The following is an 18841-nucleotide window of genomic DNA, read 5'->3' on the forward strand; positions in this document are numbered from 1 at the left end:
AAGGTATTGCGAGACAGCCAGAAGCAGAAGGTAAAATACGAGGTACTTTATTGCTTAGTCTAGCTTTTATGGAAGCTTTAACAATTTATGGACTAGTTGTGGCACTAGCGCTTTTATTTGCGAACCCTTTTGTTTAATCTTAAAAAAAAAATTCTTTCGATTTCGATTAGATACTTTTTTCTTTTTTTAGTAAATTGGTATTTGCTTCCACAATTCCAATTATATCAATACTTTATTTAATTTACTCCTATTTATTACTCCTGGAATTATCTATTTATCGGGACAGATAATACCCCATTCTAGGAAGGGCTGAGTTGAGTATTATTAATTTAGAAGATATGCTCACCTTCTTATTTCCCGTCCTTAGTTTAGGAAAGTGGAAAGTTTTTTCCTTTTATTTTAGGAATTTTGGGAACAGAACATTTCAACAAAGGAAGTCTTTCACCGGTCAAACAAGACGTAAGACTTAATCTAAAAGAAATTACTAGATTGAATCTATTTGCATTAAAAAAACCGATCAAAAAAGGGCGAGCGAAGTAAGTGATCGAAAAACTTTGTTCTTTGTTCGTCCTATCTATAAGAGGAGAGCATATGAAAAATGTAACCCATTCTTTCGTTTTTTTAGCTCACTGGCCATCCGCTGGCAGTTTCGGGCTTAATACCGATATTTTAGCAACAAATCTAATAAATCTAACTGTAGTGGTTGGTGTTTTGATTTTTTTTGGAAAGGGAGTGTGTGCGAGTTGTCTATTTCAAGAATAGATTGGATCTATCCGGCTGCACTTTATAATATTTTTTAGTATTTTTCGGATAAATAAGAAAAGGGTGCACGATCTCGACGAATTACTTCTGAATAAATTCAGAAATCATATGGAAGAACCATAGCATTTCGCGACTCATTGGTAAATCAACTTTGATTCTCTATAAACCAAGAATGTGAGACCATTAACACGGTTAAAGCTAAACTGCTTGAAGTCCAGGCAAAAAGAGGTACTCTTTCTACAACTATATTAGTATTAGTACCAATTTAAACGGGAAATAGCTAATGTAAAATTTATCTGATATAGAACACTCATATCGATAAAATGGTTTGAACTATTTACTAGAAAAAAAAGGGGGCACCCTGCCCTTTTTTAACCAATGCCGAATCGACGACCTATGTATAAAAAAGAGAAATTTTTTGGATTTGAAGAAAAAAAAAATAAAAAAGAATTCTATTAATTTTCATTTTCCATTTATTTAGTTAGTTTTTCTTAATGAAATTGAAATTATTAACTAGAGGGCAAATAAAAATAAAGAAACAACTTTGCTGACCATGATATATTTTTATCTAGGCGGAAGAGTCCTCTTAATATTTATCTAGTCTTATATAGGTTTCGGTATATTGAAATATAAACATAAAAAAGAAGATAGAGGATAGGCTCATTACTTAAAAAAAAGATATGGAAATAGCTATAGAAAAAAAAAAAGGAGCGTGAGAGCCAAATGAATCGAAAGATTCATGTTTGGTTCGGGAAGAGATCATAAAAGTTGTAAACTTACAAAATAATCTACTTTCATTAAAAGATTTATTAGATAATCGAAAACAGAGGATCTTGAGTACTATTCGAAATTCAGAAGAATTGCGTAGAGGGACCATTGAGCAACTCGAAAAAGCTCGGATTCGATTACAGAAAGTCGAACTAGAAGCGGATGAGTATCGAATGAATGGATACTCTGAGATAGAACGAGAAAAAGCAAATTTGATTAATGCTACTTCTATTAGTTTGGAACAATTGGAAAAGTCTAAAAACGAAACCCTTTATTTTGAAAAACAAAGGGCAATGAATCAGGTCCGACAGCGGGTTTTCCAACAGGCCGTACAAGGAGCTCTAGGAACTCTGAATAGTTGTTTGAATACCGAGTTACATTTCCGTACGATTCGTGCTAATATTGGCATTCTCGGGTCCCTGGAATGGAAGAAATAATTAAATTAATTAGGCCTTGAACTTCTACTTTCGTTTAGAATTTAGGCATTATTTTTCCCCTTGCTTCCGAAAAAAGAGTCAAGAAACACTAATGGCAACCCTTCGAGTCGACGAAATTCATAAAATTCTCCGCGAACGTATTGAACAATATAATAGGAAAGTAGGGATTGAGAATATAGGTCGCGTAGTTCAAGTGGGGGATGGGATTGCTCGTATTATAGGTCTTGGTGAAATAATGTCAGGTGAATTAGTCGAATTTGCAGAAGGTACTAGGGGTATTGCTCTGAATTTGGAATCCAAAAATGTTGGGATTGTATTAATGGGCGATGGGTTGATGATACAAGAGGGAAGTTTTGTAAAAGCAACAGGAAGAATTGCTCAGATACCCGTGAGTGAGGCTTACTTGGGTCGTGTTGTAAATGCTCTGGCTAAACCTATTGATGGGAAAGGCGAAATTATAGCTTCCGAATCTCGCTTAATTGAATCTCCTGCTCCAAGTATAATTTCCAGGCGTTCCGTATACGAACCTCTTCAAACAGGGCTTATTGCTATCGATTCGATGATCCCTATAGGGCGCGGTCAGCGAGAGTTAATTATTGGGGACAGACAGACTGGCAAAACAGCAGTAGCCACAGATACAATTCTCAATCAAAAAGGGCAAGGTGTAATATGTGTTTATGTAGCTATCGGTCAAAGAGCATCCTCCGTAGCTCAAGTAGTAACTACTTTCCATGAGGAGGGGGCCATGGAATACACTATTGTAGTAGCTGAAATGGCGGATTCACCTGCTACATTACAATACCTCGCTCCTTATACGGGAGCAGCCCTGGCTGAGTATTTTATGTACCGCGAACGGCATACTTTAATAATTTATGATGATCTCTCCAAACAGGCACAAGCTTATCGCCAAATGTCCCTTCTATTAAGAAGACCTCCCGGACGTGAGGCTTATCCAGGGGATGTTTTTTATTTGCATTCACGCCTTTTAGAAAGAGCCGCTAAATTAAATTCTCTTTTAGGCGAAGGAAGTATGACCGCTTTACCAATAGTTGAGACTCAATCTGGAGACGTTTCCGCCTATATTCCTACTAATGTAATCTCCATTACAGATGGACAAATATTCTTATCTGCGGATCTATTCAATGCCGGAATTCGACCCGCTATTAATGTGGGTATTTCTGTTTCCAGAGTAGGATCCGCGGCTCAAATTAAAGCCATGAAACAAGTAGCTGGCAAATCAAAATTGGAACTAGCGCAATTCGCAGAGTTACAAGCCTTTGCACAATTCGCCTCTGCTCTCGATAAAACAAGTCAGAATCAATTGGCAAGGGGTCGACGATTAAGGGAATTGCTTAAACAATCCCAGGCAAATCCTCTCCCAGTGGAAGAGCAGATAGCTACTATTTATACCGGAACAAGAGGATATCTTGATTCGTTAGAAATTGAACAGGTAAATAAATTTCTGGATGAGTTACGTAAACATCTAAAAGATACTAAACCTCAATTCCAAGAAATTATATCTTCTAGCAAGACATTCACCGAGCAAGCGGAAATCCTTTTGAAGGAAGCTATTCAGGAACAGCTGGAACGGTTTTCTCTTCAGTAACAAATAAATTTTGCATGTCTACTCTTGTTAGTAGAATAGGAATCGTTGAGAAAGCTTTTTCATTTGAATCATGCAAAAAAGTTTTCTTTGTTTTTAGTTTAGTATAGTTATTTAAAGAATAGATAGAAATAAGATTGCGTCCAATAGGATTTGAACCTATACCAAAGGTTTAGAAGACCTCTGTCCTATCCATTAGACAATGGACGCTTTTCTTTCATATTTTATTCTTTCTTTTATTTTTTTGCTTCTCTCCGAGAAAAAACTGTTAGACCAAAACTCTTTTAGGAAATCAAAAAATCCAGATACAAATGCATGATGTATATATTATATCATGCATATATCATAAAGAAGGAGTATGGAGGCGGTAGTGGGAATCGAACCCGCAACCCCAAGGTTATGAGCCTTATGAGCTACCAAACTGCTCTATACTCTTAAACTAAAGAGGGGTAACTAGTGGATAAAAGAGGGTTGGATACGCCCCTCTACCAATATCTATACAAATAGAATAGTCCATTTATACAGAATGGTAAAGAGGGCTCCTCTATGATTATCAATTCCAGAAATCCATACAAATACGAAAGGGTATTTTATCCTTACCAACTGGATCTTGTTGCACCCGGTAACAAACATTCATAAACCATTTCTCGAAGTACGTGTCCGGATAGCCCAAAATGTCGATAGTTAGCTCTAGGTCTTCCGGTCAAAAAACAACGTCGATGAAGGCGTGTAGGTGCACTATTACGCGGTAGGGATTGCAATTTTTCTCGCATTTTCGTTTTTTCACTCAAACTCAAGGGAGAAACTTTGCTTCTTATCTTTTTTTTTAAAGATTGACGAATCAAATGATATTTCTGTTCTAATTTCTGCCGCTTCTTCTCCCTCTGAATCAAACTTTTTTTTGCCATAATGTGTCGTTGCTATTATTACCAAGTATACGGTTCTAATCCTAGATGGAAAAATAAATAGAAAAAGAAATCTAAAAAGGCAGATCCTCCCTCTCTATCAAGAGTAATGAACTAGGTGCTGATACAGTACAAAAAAACAAACTAAATTAACCAAACTTGCCTGATGTTGAGGCAATCAAGAAAGCTGCATAAGTGAATATATAACCCACGGAAAAGTGAGCTAATCCAACCAATCTTGCTTGCACAATGGAAAGAGCCACGGGCTTATCTCTCCAGCGAATTAAATTAGCTAAAGGTGTGCGTTCATGAGCCCATGCTAAAGTCTCAATTAATTCCTGCCAATACCCCCGCCAGGAAATTAAGAACATAAATCCAGTAGCCCAAACAAGATGTCCAAATAAGAACATCCACGCCCATACCGATAAACTATTCATCCCAAAAGGATTATATCCATTGATAAGTTGTGAAGAGTTTAACCATAGGTAATCTCTTAACCATCCCATCAAATAAGTGGAGGATTCATTAAATTGTGAAACGTTGCCCTGCCATAATGTGATATGTTTCCAATGCCAATAAAAAGTAACCCACCCAATGGTATTTAACATCCAGAAAACTGCCAAATAAAATGCGTCCCAAGCAGAAATATCACAAGTACCGCCGCGCCCTGGGCCGTCACAAGGAAAACTATATCCAAAATCCTTTTTATCTGGCATTAATTTGGAACCGCGTGCATCTAAAGCGCCCTTTACTAAAATCAATGTAGTTGTATGCAAACCTAGAGCAATAGCATGATGAACCAAGAAATCCCCAGGTCCTATTGTTAAGAAAAGCGAATTACTATTCTCATTAACAGCATTCAACCATCCGGGCAACCATAGGCTTCGACCCGCATTGAAAGCGGGGCCATTCGTTGAAGATAAGAGTATATCGAACCCATATGTCGTCTTGCCATGAGCAGATTGTATCCATTGGGCAAATATAGGTTCGATCAAGATTTGCTTTTCTGGAGTACCAAAAGCAAGCATGACGTCGTTATGAACATAAAGGCCCAAGGTATGGAATCCTAGAAAGAGGCTAGCCCAACTTAAATGAGATATGATAGCTTCTTTATGGTCTAACATTCTTGCCAATACATTATCCTCATTCTGTTCCGGATTGTAATCCCTAATGAAAAAAATAGCTCCATGAGCAAAAGCCCCTGTCATGATGAACCCTGCAATATATTGGTGATGAGATATAAAGCAGCTTGAGTAGTAAAGTCTTGTGCTATGAATGCATAAGGAGGTAAAGAGTACATATGTTGAGCTACTAAGGAAGTAATAACCCCTAAAGAAGCTAGAGCAAGACCTAACTGAAAATGAATCGAATTGTTGATTGTGTCATAAAGGCCCTTATGCCCACGCCCTAATCGACCCCCCGGAGGAGTATGCGCTTCTAAAAGATCTTTAATACTGTGCCCAATTCCGAAGTTAGTTCGATACATGTGACCGGCAATGAGAAAAATAAATGCAATAGCTAAATGATGGTGAGCCATATCGGTCAGCCACAAACTTTGTGTTTGTGGATGGAATCCCCCAAGAAGAGTTAGAATGGCAGTTCCCGCTCCTTGAGCGGTACCAAATAAATGATTACTCGAATCAGGGTTTTGGGCATAAAGATTCCATTGACCCGTCAAAAGGGGTCCCAACCCCTGGGGATAGGGTAATACATCTAAGAAATTATTCCATCGAACGTACTCCCCCCTGGATGCGGGAATAGCAACATGAACTAAATGTCCTGTCCAAGCCAAAGAACTTACCCCGAAAAGTCCTGACAAATGATGATTGAGACGAGATTCCGCGTTTTTGAACCACGAAAGGCTTGGTTTCCATTTGGGTTGTAGATGTAACCAACCCGCTATTAAGGACAGCGTAGAAAGAAATAATAGAAAAAGAGCTCCAGTATAAAGATCCTCATTGGTGCGTAATCCTATTGTATACCACCACTGATAAACTCCAGAATAAGCAATATTCACTGGACCAGCAGCACCTCCTCGAGTAAAGGCTTCCACAGCGGGTTGACCAAAATGAGGATCCCAAATCGCATGAGCAATAGGTCTTACGTGTAAAGGATCCTGTATCCATGATTCAAAATTTCCTTGCCAAGCTACATGAAACAGATTTCCGGACGTCCATAGAAAGATTATTGCTAATTGCCCAAAGTGAGAAGCAAAAATGTTCTGATAAAGACGTTCTTCAGTAATATCATCATGACTTTCGAAATCATGTGCGGTAGCAATACCAAACCAAATACGACGAGTAGTGGGGTCCTGAGCTAAGCCTTGGCTAAACCTGGGAAATCTTAATTCCATAATGCCTTTCAAATCCTCCTAGCCACTATCCTACTGCAATAATTCTCGCTAAGAAGAATGCCCATGTCGTGGCAATTCCACCCAGAAGGTAATGGGTTACTCCTACAGCGCGTCCTTGTATAATGCTCAAGGCTCTAGGCTGAGTAGCAGGAGCAACTTTTAATTTGTTATGAGCCCAAACGATAGATTCAATGAGTTCTTGCCAATAACCACGGCCGCTGAATAAAAACATTAAACTGAAGGCCCAGACAAAATGAGCACCTAAGAAAAAAAGACCATATGCAGATAATGAAGAACCATAAGACTGAATGACTTGCGATGCCTGTGCCCACAAGAAATCTCGAAGCCACCCATTAATCGTAATGGAACTCTGTGCAAAGTTTCCCCCTGTAATATGAGTTACCACCCCTTGATCACTTATAGTACCCCAAACATCCGACTGCATTTTCCAACTGAAATGGAAAATGACTACCGAAATTGCATTGTACATCCAGAATAAACCTAAGAAAACATGATCCCAGGCGGATACTTGACATGTTCCCCCTCGGCCAGGCCCATCGCAAGGAAAGCGAAAACCTAGATTTGCTTTATCGGGTATCAAACGGGAACTCCGAGCAAATAAAACACCTTTCAAAAGTATTAATACAGTCACATGTATGGTAAATGCATGAATGTGATGGACTAAAAAATCTGCGGTTCCTAATGGAATAGGTAACAAAGCCACTTTGCCACCTACTGCTACTAACTCGCCGCCTCCCCACGTTAAGCTAGTACTTGTTGTTGCACCAGGAGCTGTTACGCCAGGCGCAGTAGCATGGATATTTTGTACCCATTGAGCAAAGATAGGTTGTAATTGTATGGCAGTATCCGAAAACATATCTTGTGGACGGCCTAAAGCACTCATGGTATCATTATGAATGTACAAGCCAAAACTGTGAAAACCTAGAAATATACATACCCAGTTAAGGTGGGATATGATTGCATCGCGGTGTCTAAGGACGCGATCTAATAGATCGTTGTATCGAGTAGTTGGATCATAGTCTCTTACCATAAAAATTGCTGCATGTGCAGCAGCACCGACTATTAGAAATCCGCCAATCCACATGTGGTGTGTGAACAAGGAAAGTTGTGTACCATAGTCAGTAGCTAGGTATGGATAGGGAGGCATAGAATACATATGATGAGCTACAACAATGGTTGTAGAGCCTAGCATAGCTAGGTTAAGAGATAATTGAGCATGCCATGACGTTGTTAAGATTTCATAAAGACCCTTATGGCCTTGTCCTGTAAATGGGCCCTTGTGAGCCTCCAAAATATCTTTAAGTCCATGGCCAATACCCAATTGGTCCTATACATATGACCTGCGATTAGGAAAAGAATAGCAATAGCTAAATGATGGTGCGCAATATCGGTCAGCCAGAGACCACCGGTTACTGGATCTAGTCCTCCGCGAAAAGTCAGAAATTCTGCGTATTTGGACCAATTTAAAGTGAAAAAAGGGGTTGCTCCTTCGGCAAAACTAGGATAAAGTTGAGCCAAAAGGTCCCGATTCAAGATAAATTCATGAGGAAGTGGTATCTCTTTAGGATCCACCCCAGCGTCAAGAAATTGGTTAATTGGTAAAGATACATGAATTTGGTGCCCCGCCCAAGAAAGAGACCCAAGTCCTAATAATCCCGCTAAGTGGTGATTCAACATGGATTCTACATCTTGGAACCAGGCCAATTTGGGAGCGGCTTTGTGATAATGGAACCAACCAGCAAAAAGCATTAACGCTGCAAAAATCAATGCACCAATTGCAGTACAATAGAGTTGTAATTCACTAGTTATTCCAGATGCTCGCCAAAGCTGAAAAAAACCAGAGGTTATTTGGATTCCTCGGAAACCCCCGCCTACATCACCATTCAATATTTCTTGCCCTACTATAGGCCAAACTACCTGAGCACTGGGTCCAATGTGAGTAGGATCACTTAGCCATGCTTCATAATTGGAAAAACGGGCGCCATGAAAGTACATGCCACTCAACCAAAGAAAGATAATGGAAAGTTGCCCGAAATGAGCACTAAAGACTTTTCGAGAAATCTCCTCCAAATCACCAGTATGACTATCGAAATCGTGAGCATCAGCATGTAGGTTCCAGATCCAAGTGGTAGTATCAGGGCCCTTAGCTAGTGTTCTTGAGAAATGGCCGGGTCTGGCCCATTCCTCAAAAGATGTTTTTACAGGATCCCTATCCACAACAATTTTTACTTCTGGTTCCGGCGAACGAATAATCATTAAGTCCTCCTCTTTCCGGACAAGACATACAAAGAGACCCGCCAACTGTCTTTTTAGTGAATCTTTGAAAGATATATATTTTGAAAGATAGATTTTGAAAGATAGATTTTGAAAGATAGATATTGTGATTAGTTCTTTTCTTTACTATCTACCATCCTTCTATTTTTTTTTTAGTTATTCACTGGAGCAATTATATATTGAAGTCAATCCGAGGCAAGTGTTCGGGTCTATTATGACATAAAGATTAGGTGCCTAACGGACATTGTTTATCTTGAAAAACAAATATTTCTCGACGTAAGAAAAAAATCTTTTTTATTTTTAATTTAAGAAACTAGTGTATTTTTTTTGAGGGCATAAGCTCCTATCTATATCTACTTTCCTTGAGCATAATATAGGGTTTTTTATTTGATTCTAAATTCCAAGATAACTCATTAGAATTATTAATAAGATGGTCCTAATATATTAGCAATATTTAGATTGCCCCCTCTTTTTATTCACTTTATTACTTCTATTCTAGACCCTATCCCTATGGTTTATTCTTATGAAATATCATATAAAATAGAAGGTATAAGAAATGGATATAATGAAATTCTTGATTCGATCTTACGACCTAATTTATTTGATTAATGGATCAACAACCAAACCACCCATTTTATGAAAAAGAAGGAGCATGGTCTTATTCAAATTCAAAGCGCTTCGTAATCTTCAACCAGTTCTGTGCTTCAATATAATTTCCCGGAGTAAGCGCTATAGCTTGTTTCCAATATTCAGCAGCTTGATCAAACCAAGCTTCCGCAATTTCCGAATCACCCTGTAGAATGGCCTGTTCTCCTCGGTCGGAATAGGAAGTTCCTTCCCTTAGAACCGTACTTGAGAGTTTCCTACCTCATACGGCTCAGAAATTGCTATCTGAATTTCCCCTATCTTAACTGAATTCGATTTATCAAAAATCGATCCAATTTGTTCTTGGGTTAAGCAGAAGAAATTAATTACCTAAGTTTCAAACCCTAATTTTTATCAATAATCAGTTTGATCTTTTTTCCCACCTTCAGAAGAATGAAGCATAGATAGATATAGAGCCTTCGTTCAAATTTTCTGAGAGGTAACTATCCCGGTTTCATATATGAAATCTCTATAGAATCCTTGAAAAAGACTTTTTTCCATAAGAAAGAAAAAAGAACTTACTATCTTTGGGATCTGATACTACACCGCTGCTTAATCCCTTAGTGGATCGGCTCTATTACATAAGCGGATTCCTAAATTTTGCCCCATATCATGGGATAAGTAAGCAGTTTTTTTTAGTTGTATCGACCCAGTCGCTCACTAATTGATCTTTACGGTGCTTTCTCTATCAATTTGAGAAACTTTATCCATAGAGTAGTAGTATAGGCCATACTTTCTTCGTTTTTTGATTCTCGTGAAGTGTCCTTCCTTCCTACAGCTGATAGGGAAAAATCGTTGTTTTTACGATCCCTATGTAGAAAGCCCTTTTTTTCTAGTATTTACTAGAAAATTTGATCCTCTCTTTTTTTTTTTTCTTTCTATAGTGGAGATAGTCGCACGTAATGACAGATCACGGCCATATTATTAAAAGCTTGCGGTAAGAAGGGGTTTCGTTCTAGTGCCCGGAAATAATATTCCAAAGCCTTTGTATGCTCTCCATTGCTTGTGTGTATAAGGCCTATGTTATAGAGTATATAACTTCGATCATAGGGATCGATTTCTAGTCGCGTAGCTTCATAATAATTTTGCAAAGCTTCCGCATAATTTCCTTCGGATTGAGCCAACATCCGTTACGGTCGTTCATTCTATTCAAAAAATCTCCGTTCCAAAACCGTACATGAGGTTTTCATCTCATACGGCTCCTCCCTTCTGTACATAATAGTACTAAGCGAAATAATCTATAGAATCAAAATAGAATTAGTCCCGTCTCATTATGAACCGAAAGGGGCTGGTATTTTTCCAAGAAATCTCTAGCCAACCTTCCCACAAGAGGTTTTTCTTAACACCAATGAATTCTATTAATGCTAGAGGAAAACGATAGCTCCAATAATTTCTTTGTTCTCAACGCCTCCTATTTAGAGGAATTAGCTACTTCAACGATCTTTGATGGTTATAGGGGTATCCAAAGTACAAACCTGATGGTTGTTTGTTATCCCAACCATTCTTCCCAGCCCTGATACCGATCAGGAAAGGGGTAATTTCTAACAAAGTTTTTCTCTTGTTGATTCCTATTTCTAGGTGTAGTGCTTTTCTCCCCTATGCTGCCTACGGATACTAATAGAGTAGGATTGGCCTGTAATCCATACCATACCATATCCTGTAGGTGTAACCTTTCGCTCAATACTCAAATCTACAATTGAAGTATCTGAAGCCGCATCAATCGAGGATACACGACGGAAGGAATTGTTAGTTCGCCTCACCTTCCCGAAGCGTGGGTTTGTTTGCTTTACAAATTTGGTTCTCTCTATGCCAACCCCCCTCTCTTTTTCGTAAGACTGAGGTATAGGTAGGGCTAAAAAAAAGCAAAAAAAAGAGTCAAATCGCACCATCTCTATAATAAGTAAATGCCTTTTTTTCTCCTGAGGTTGTCGGAATTATTCGCAATAAAATATTGGCTACAATTGAGGAGGTCTTATCAATGAAATTTCCATTTCCACGGGATCTAGGCATAATTCCCAACCCATTCTATATAGAATTGTTTTCATTCCTTCACAAAATAACATAAAAACAAACACATTCGATTCTTATAATTATAAATAGATTGATCCATATGCTCTACTCTAAATCCATATGCTTTAAATGGATAAGAGAGATATGGATTTTCCGCTCAGCTCAAATTGTATCCTTTTCCTTCTGCTTGGACACGAAGAGATATGAAATATTTGACTAAGACTGGATTTCATTCCACTTTCCTATTTCTGAACAACAACTTATGTTATCAACTATTTCGTGTTTTCAAAGTTATTAATTGTCTCATACCCTATTTTTGATTTCGATAGTATGGTGTAGCGTATCTTATGCAAACGGAATTCTAAGGTTTCTTTATTTTATTATGCAATAAGAAGAATTCTTCCATTTTCTTTTTCTTTAGTTGCGGGAAAACCCAAATTAAAACTTTTATTTTATAGCGAGCGCAATTTCTAGTAAAAAATCCTGTATCCTTCCACTTAGATCAAAAGGAATTTTTCCAATAGAACTATGGAACCCCCGAGTGGTTGCGGTTGTACCTGTACTGCAGGAATAAGAAAACTCGCTATTCACTCAGTTTATTTTCCATAATAAGTTATGTAGGAGAGATGGCCGAGCGGTTCAAGGCGTAGCATTGGAACTGCTATGTAGACTTTTGTTTACCGAGGGTTCGAATCCCTCTCTTTCCGTTTTTCTTAATTCATCAACGTTAAGGATCACAATGTATCAAATCAAATAACAATTTTTTCCAGCAATAATATAATATCTTATATTATCTTATTTTGATTTAATAGAAATTAGAAATTCTCTATAGCAAATTACTGTGGTATGTAAAATACACATAGAGGAAAAAAGAAAAAAGGATCCTAATCCTAGGGTTAATCAATTTTAGCTAGTTGATGGGAAAATACAAATTAATGGTAATGGTCTTAGGGCGATTTAGTTCGGGGAAAGGGGAAGGGGAAGAAAATTCTATGAACCTTTCCTTTTTTCGTTAAGTTCAAGTCTGACGAGAGTAATATTCTACAACTAACAACTCATTTATTTTGAGACCGACCCACTTCCTATCTAGGATTTTATTTACTAGTCCTTTATATTCCAACGTGTCAATCGCCAAATGCTTTGGCAATTTCCCCGGGTCCGATGAAGCAATATAATTTTGAACCAGACCTTTTGATCTTTGGTTATCTTTCGTAGTAATAATATCTCGGGGTTTGCAACGAAAACTTGGTATATTGACTATACGACCATTAACTAAAATATGTCTATGGTTGACTAATTGGCGGGCCCCAGGAATGGTTGAAGCCATACCCAATCGAAAAAGGATATTATCCAAACGCATTTCAAGTAATTGTAGTAAAACCTGGCCTGTTGACCTTTTTGCTTTTCCAGCGATATGTACATATCTAAGTAATTGTCGTTCTGTCAGACCATAATGAAAACGCAATTTCTGTTTTTCTTGAAGACGAATACGATATTGCTCCTTTTTCCCCCAGAATTGAATTTTTTTTTAAGATTACTTCCGGATTTAGGTGTTTTTCTAGTGAGTCCTGGTAAAGCTCCCAGACGGCGTATTTTTTTTAAACGAGGTCCTCGATAACGGGACATGAAGACTCCTTTTTTTATTTTATTGAAATTTCATTTTACACAATTAATTTCATTGTATTTACATTACAGAATACATCGAAATTAAAACTGAATTAAACTACAGGATAAACAGAGTAAAATCAACTAAAGTACCCCAAAAAATGGAATTTCATCAAAATCTTTTTTTTTTGTATATATATTATTTATTTTATTGTTTTGTATCTAGCAAAATTGTAAGGTAAAAAACATAAAAGATCCTGGATTCTCCATTTAATTCGGAAAAAAAGAGATTCTTGTTCGTAGAACATCGATAGAGAAAAAAAAGCCGACTATCGGATTTGAACCGATGACCCTCGCATTACAAATGCGATGCTCTAACCTCTGAGCTAAGTGGGCTTACATAACGGAAATAGTGTAACAAATAGAAATAGGTATAGTATAGGAAATCCGTAAAATCTCAGATATTAGTTATTAATCTTAGCTATTAACTAGTTCTAAATTTGAAGTTATACTTATAAAAATAAAAAAATACTAAAACTTCTTAAAGATAAAGTTAGCTTGATATGCTTAACTATAGGATATTAAAAAATAAAATTATAGAATTTATTGGTATTTTCATTCGATCATTATAGACTTTATTATTTGTTAATAATTTGAGGATTAATATTTCACTAAGGGGAACATAGAGTCAGAGTAAATAAAATTGCTAATTCTGATTAGAAAAAAAGAATAAATATCAAGCGTTATAGTATAATTTTGAATACTATAAAAAAGTAAGACGGGAGGTGGGGGAGATAAAAACTTTTGGATATATTGATTCGGATTGAATTGCAAATACATCAAGGATAGAATCAATTCAATTCTGAATTGCAATAAGCAAGCGAGGTCTCTCAAATAGAGTCGAACTGAACTGCTAGACTACGTTGAGTGATGAACTCAATGATTCAAAAAAAAAACTAAGAGATGGATGAAATTACACAAGGAATCCTGGTCTCAAAGAAGAGGGAAATGGGGATATGGCGAAATCGGTAGACGCTACGGACTTGATTGTATTGAGCCTTGGTATGGAAACCTGCTAAGTGGTAACTTCCAAATTCAGAGAAACCCTGGAATTAAAAAAGGGCAATCCTGAGCCAAATCCGTGTTTTGAGAAAACAAGGGGTTCTCGAACTAGAATACAAAGGAAAAGGATAGGTGCAGAGACTCAATGGAAGCTGTTCTAACGAATCGAGTTAATTACGTTGTGTTGTTAGTGGAATTCCTTCTAGTTCTAAATTAGAGAAAGAGGGGTTTTATACCTTATACATTTAATAAACACGTATAGATACTGACATAGCAAACGATTAATCACAGAACTCATATTATATTCTAATTATAATATAGGTTCTTTATCTTTTTTAAAAATGAAATTAGAAATGATAATGATTATGAAATAAAAAACTCATATCATAATTTTTTTTTTTCATTATTGTGAATCCACTCCAATCGAATATTGAATAATCAAATTCTTCAATTAAAATTCAAAGTTTTCGAGATCTTTAAAAAAGTGGATTAATCGGACGAGGACAAAGAGAGAGTCCCATTCTACATGTCAATACTGACAACAATGAAATTTCTAGTAAAAGGAAAATCCGTCGACTTTATAAGTTGTGAGGGTTCAAGTCCCTCTATCCCCAAATCCTCTTTTATTCCCTAACTATACTATATTATTATTATTTATCCTCTTTTTTTTTTTCTTTTTATCAATGCACTTTTTTTTCTTTTTATCAATGCAATGGGTTTAAGATTCATTAGCTTTCTCATTCTACTCTTTCACAAAGGAATGCGAAGAGAACTCAATGGATCTTATCCTATTCATTGAATAGATTTCTTTTTTATTAGAGTATCGGCAAGAAATCTTGGTTATTCACTCTATTTTTAAGTTTTATTTAAGTAAACCATGCACAATGCATAGGACTACCCCCCCCATTTTCAAATTTAAAATTTGAAATACTTTAATTAATTTTTAGTCCTTTTAATTGACATAGATACAAATACTCTACTAGGATGATGCACAAGAAAAGGTCAGGATAGCTCAGTTGGTAGAGCAGAGGACTGAAAATCCTCGTGTCACCAGTTCAAATCTGGTTCCTGGCAGAGAAAAAAAAAAAAAAGATCCACCGAATAGGTATTGATCCAAATACCTCGAGATGGATTGTGATACATATTCATTAATAATATTTATTCATCTAAGTGGATAAATCTATAATATAAATATAGAGGCACTTCTTTTTCTTTTTAAAGAAGTTTTAAAATATATCTTTTCTTTATGATAAAGAAGGGGGTGAGATTCCCCTTTATTTTTTTGCGTTTCTTAATTTTGTATTCCGCTATTCCGACGAATATTTTTTTAGTCTTGCTTATCTTTATCTTATCTTATTTTCCTAGTTGTGCTAAGTAATGTGCGCGGTACAAAGTTCCTGGTAGAGAACTTCTTTGAGTCATCCTATTTTTCTGTTCATATGAAGGAAATTAATATGCGATTTTCAAAATAGGGGAATCCAAATGAAACCCTTTTTTTGCTCAGTCTATCTGGAATGCTTTTGTATAATTAGGAATTAATTATAAATAGGTATTCCGTTTCATCTAGGAAAAGAACCTAAAAATATTCCTTGACTTGAATAAAATCTGGAGTTGTGTTGTATAAGTGAGCATGAATTTCTTATCATTCAATGAGCATCTTGTATTTCATAAAAATTGGGGGTTATATAATCCTTACGTAAGGGCCAGCCTATCCAACTTTCAGGCATTAGGATACGTTTAAGGCGCGGATGATTATCATAAGAGATTCCCACCATATCATAAGATTCGCGTTCTTGAAAATCGGCACTTCTCCAAATCCAGAAGACAGACGGAATTCTAGGATTATCCTTTTGGGCAAAGACTTTTATGCAGACTTCTTCTGGATTATCTATACCATATTGTATTCTCGTAAGATGATACACGCTAGCTAAAGATCCACCGGGTGCTACATCATAAGCACATTGGGAGCGTAAATAATTGTAACCATATACATATAAAATGACAGCAATGGAATCCCAATCCCCTGCTTTTATTTGTAAAGTCTCTATTCCTCGGTGATCAAAGCCCAAAGATCTATGAACCACCTCATGTTTGACTAGCCAATTAGATAACCAACCCTGCTGCATTGTCTTCATCTCTCCCTCTTTGTATAAATATTTCACATTTCGGATGCAAGTTTGAAAGATTGCCCTGCTTTTTATTTTTCTACACAAAAGAGCCCCTCTCCTAATTCACTAATTTGTAGGAAGGTACTGAACTTTTGGATTTGAAAAAAGTTTCAGAAGATATATCTAATGTAGATGGTGATTGATAGAGCAATTCTTGCTCATAAGTTCCTGTATGAGTACTGCGCCTAACATAAAGCTTGTGACTGGTAGTAAAACATCTATTTTTATTTTGAGATAGAGTTTGATCCTCAACTATTTCTCGCGATATCTTCTTACGAAGTTTTGTTAGGGCATCTATAACTGCCTCCGGTTTAGGTGGGCAGCCCGGCAAGTAGACATCCACAGGAATTAACTTATCAACTCCCCGAACAGTACTATAGGAATCCGTACTGAACATTCCCCCTGTAATAGTACAGGCTCCCATAGCAATGACGTATTTTGGTTCAGGCATTTGCTCGTATAATCTCACTAAAGAGGGAGCCATTTTCATTGTTACCGTACCGGCTGTTAAAATTAGGTCTGCTTGCCTAGGACTTGATCTTGGTACCAATCCATAACGATCAAAGTCGAATCGTGAGCCTATTAATGAAGCAAATTCAATGAAACAACAACTGGTACCGTATAGAAGGGGCCATAAACTGGAGAGTCTTGACCAATTCGAAAGATCATTTGGTGTAGTTGAAATAACAGAATTGGAACTTGTTTGGTCAAGTAAGGGAAACTCAATCAAATTCATAACTGTCTCAATAGAATCTTTTCCTTCTTTTTTTTTGTCTAAATATTCAGTTAAGACCATTCCAAGGCTCCTTTTCGCCATGCATAAACTAAACCAACAACTAAGATAAGCACGAAAATCAAAGCTTCGATAAAAACGGATACACCCAATACGTCGAAACTCATTGCCCAAGGGTATAGAAAGACGGTTTCCACATCAAAAACAACAAAAACGAGCGCAAACATATAATAGCGTATTCGGAATTGTACCCAAGCCCCTCCCATGGGTTCTATACCCGATTCATAACTAGAAAGCTTCTCTGGTCCTTCACTAACCGGGGCTAAAAGTCCTGAAATCGAAAATGCCAAAATAGGAATAAGGCTTGCTATTATTAGAAATGTCCAAAAAATATCATATTCGTGAAGCAGAAACATAATGTACTCCCATTAATGTGGAATAGGCGGAACTTAAATTAGTCAATTCAATTCAGCATTGTCAATTTATCCAGAACTTCTCTCTTTTCCTCGGTGAAACAAGAATCTTTTTTGTTCAAACAAAAGCGCTTAGTTTAAGTTTAGCCTTTGTTTCCTCTGTGCTGCATCTTCTTTAAAGATTCATCCAATGGAATCCCAACTCCCTTTCTTTTGGATTTCCATTCTATTTAGATATGGTGTATGTAGATCTAATTCTTATATAAAGAAAACTTTCTCGTTTCACTTTGTCTCGCTTTCTCTAGAATCTCTAGAAAAAAGAATAGCTCTATCCTTTATTTAATATTTAATAATAAAATAATAAGAGACTATTAAATAAAAATGAGAATACTACTAAATTAGAACCTAATTAAGATAGTAGGACTAATCTATGCAGTATAATTAATGAGAAGTAATACTATAAAATAAAAATAAAGAACTCTATTTCAGAACTATGAGACAGAATATTCTGTTTTCTTATTTACTCTTTACTTTATTTTTTCTATTTAAAGTTGATCAATTTACATAATGTATCTATAAACAAAGTAATAAATATACTTAAAACAAAGTAGGAATTCGCAAAATGGATAAAATCATTGCAGTTATTATAGGGAAGTCTAGAGATATCCTATTTGAAGGAGGACGGGATTCAAATCAGGGAAAGGATCCTTTCTTCTATTGATTTGATAGAAATTCGTTTTTCTTTTCCTGTCTGTATGATTTTGATTTTCGATGAATGAGCCTTTGGTAATGCTTTTATCTCTATTCTATGTCGCAGGCGCCTATCCAGTCTATAAACAAATACTAATGAGAAAATGAAAACTATACTAAACTAAAGAAAACATAGGATAGAGATCCTAAAATCTAAAAAAGGGCATATTAGGGCTATACGGATTCGAACCGTAGACCTTCTCGGTAAAACAGATCAAACGGATTATTATCGAAATGATTTGAACTGTTTCAAAGACCCAACATGCATTTTTTTGCATTGGGCTCTTTCATAAACTGATTTAAAGATCAGTTAGTCCACCATAGTTTTTCTT

General features: G+C 36.5%; 4 non-coding genes across 4 annotated transcripts; 2 read left to right on the top strand and 2 right to left on the bottom strand.

Moving 5' to 3' along the window:
* Positions 1 to 3708: 3708 nt before the first annotated feature.
* TRNAR-UCU (transfer RNA arginine (anticodon UCU)) lies at positions 3709 to 3780 on the bottom strand. Its single transcript has one exon. It is a non-coding gene; the product is annotated as a tRNA-Arg (tRNA).
* An 8618-nt stretch (positions 3781 to 12398) lies between these two features.
* Positions 12399 to 12485, top strand: TRNAS-GGA (transfer RNA serine (anticodon GGA)). The gene has a single exon. It is a non-coding gene; the product is annotated as a tRNA-Ser (tRNA).
* Positions 12486 to 13706: 1221 nt separating this feature from the next.
* Positions 13707 to 13779, bottom strand: TRNAT-UGU (transfer RNA threonine (anticodon UGU)). Its single transcript has one exon. It is a non-coding gene; the product is annotated as a tRNA-Thr (tRNA).
* Positions 13780 to 15446: 1667 nt separating this feature from the next.
* Positions 15447 to 15519, top strand: TRNAF-GAA (transfer RNA phenylalanine (anticodon GAA)). The gene has a single exon. It is a non-coding gene; the product is annotated as a tRNA-Phe (tRNA).
* Positions 15520 to 18841: the final 3322 nt, after the last annotated feature.

The sequence above is a fragment of the Triticum urartu genome, unplaced genomic scaffold (genome assembly GCF_056163025.1).
Source record: "Triticum urartu cultivar PI428250 unplaced genomic scaffold, HENAU_Tu73 scaffold2, whole genome shotgun sequence".
Classification (NCBI taxonomy): Eukaryota; Viridiplantae; Streptophyta; class Magnoliopsida; order Poales; family Poaceae; genus Triticum; species Triticum urartu.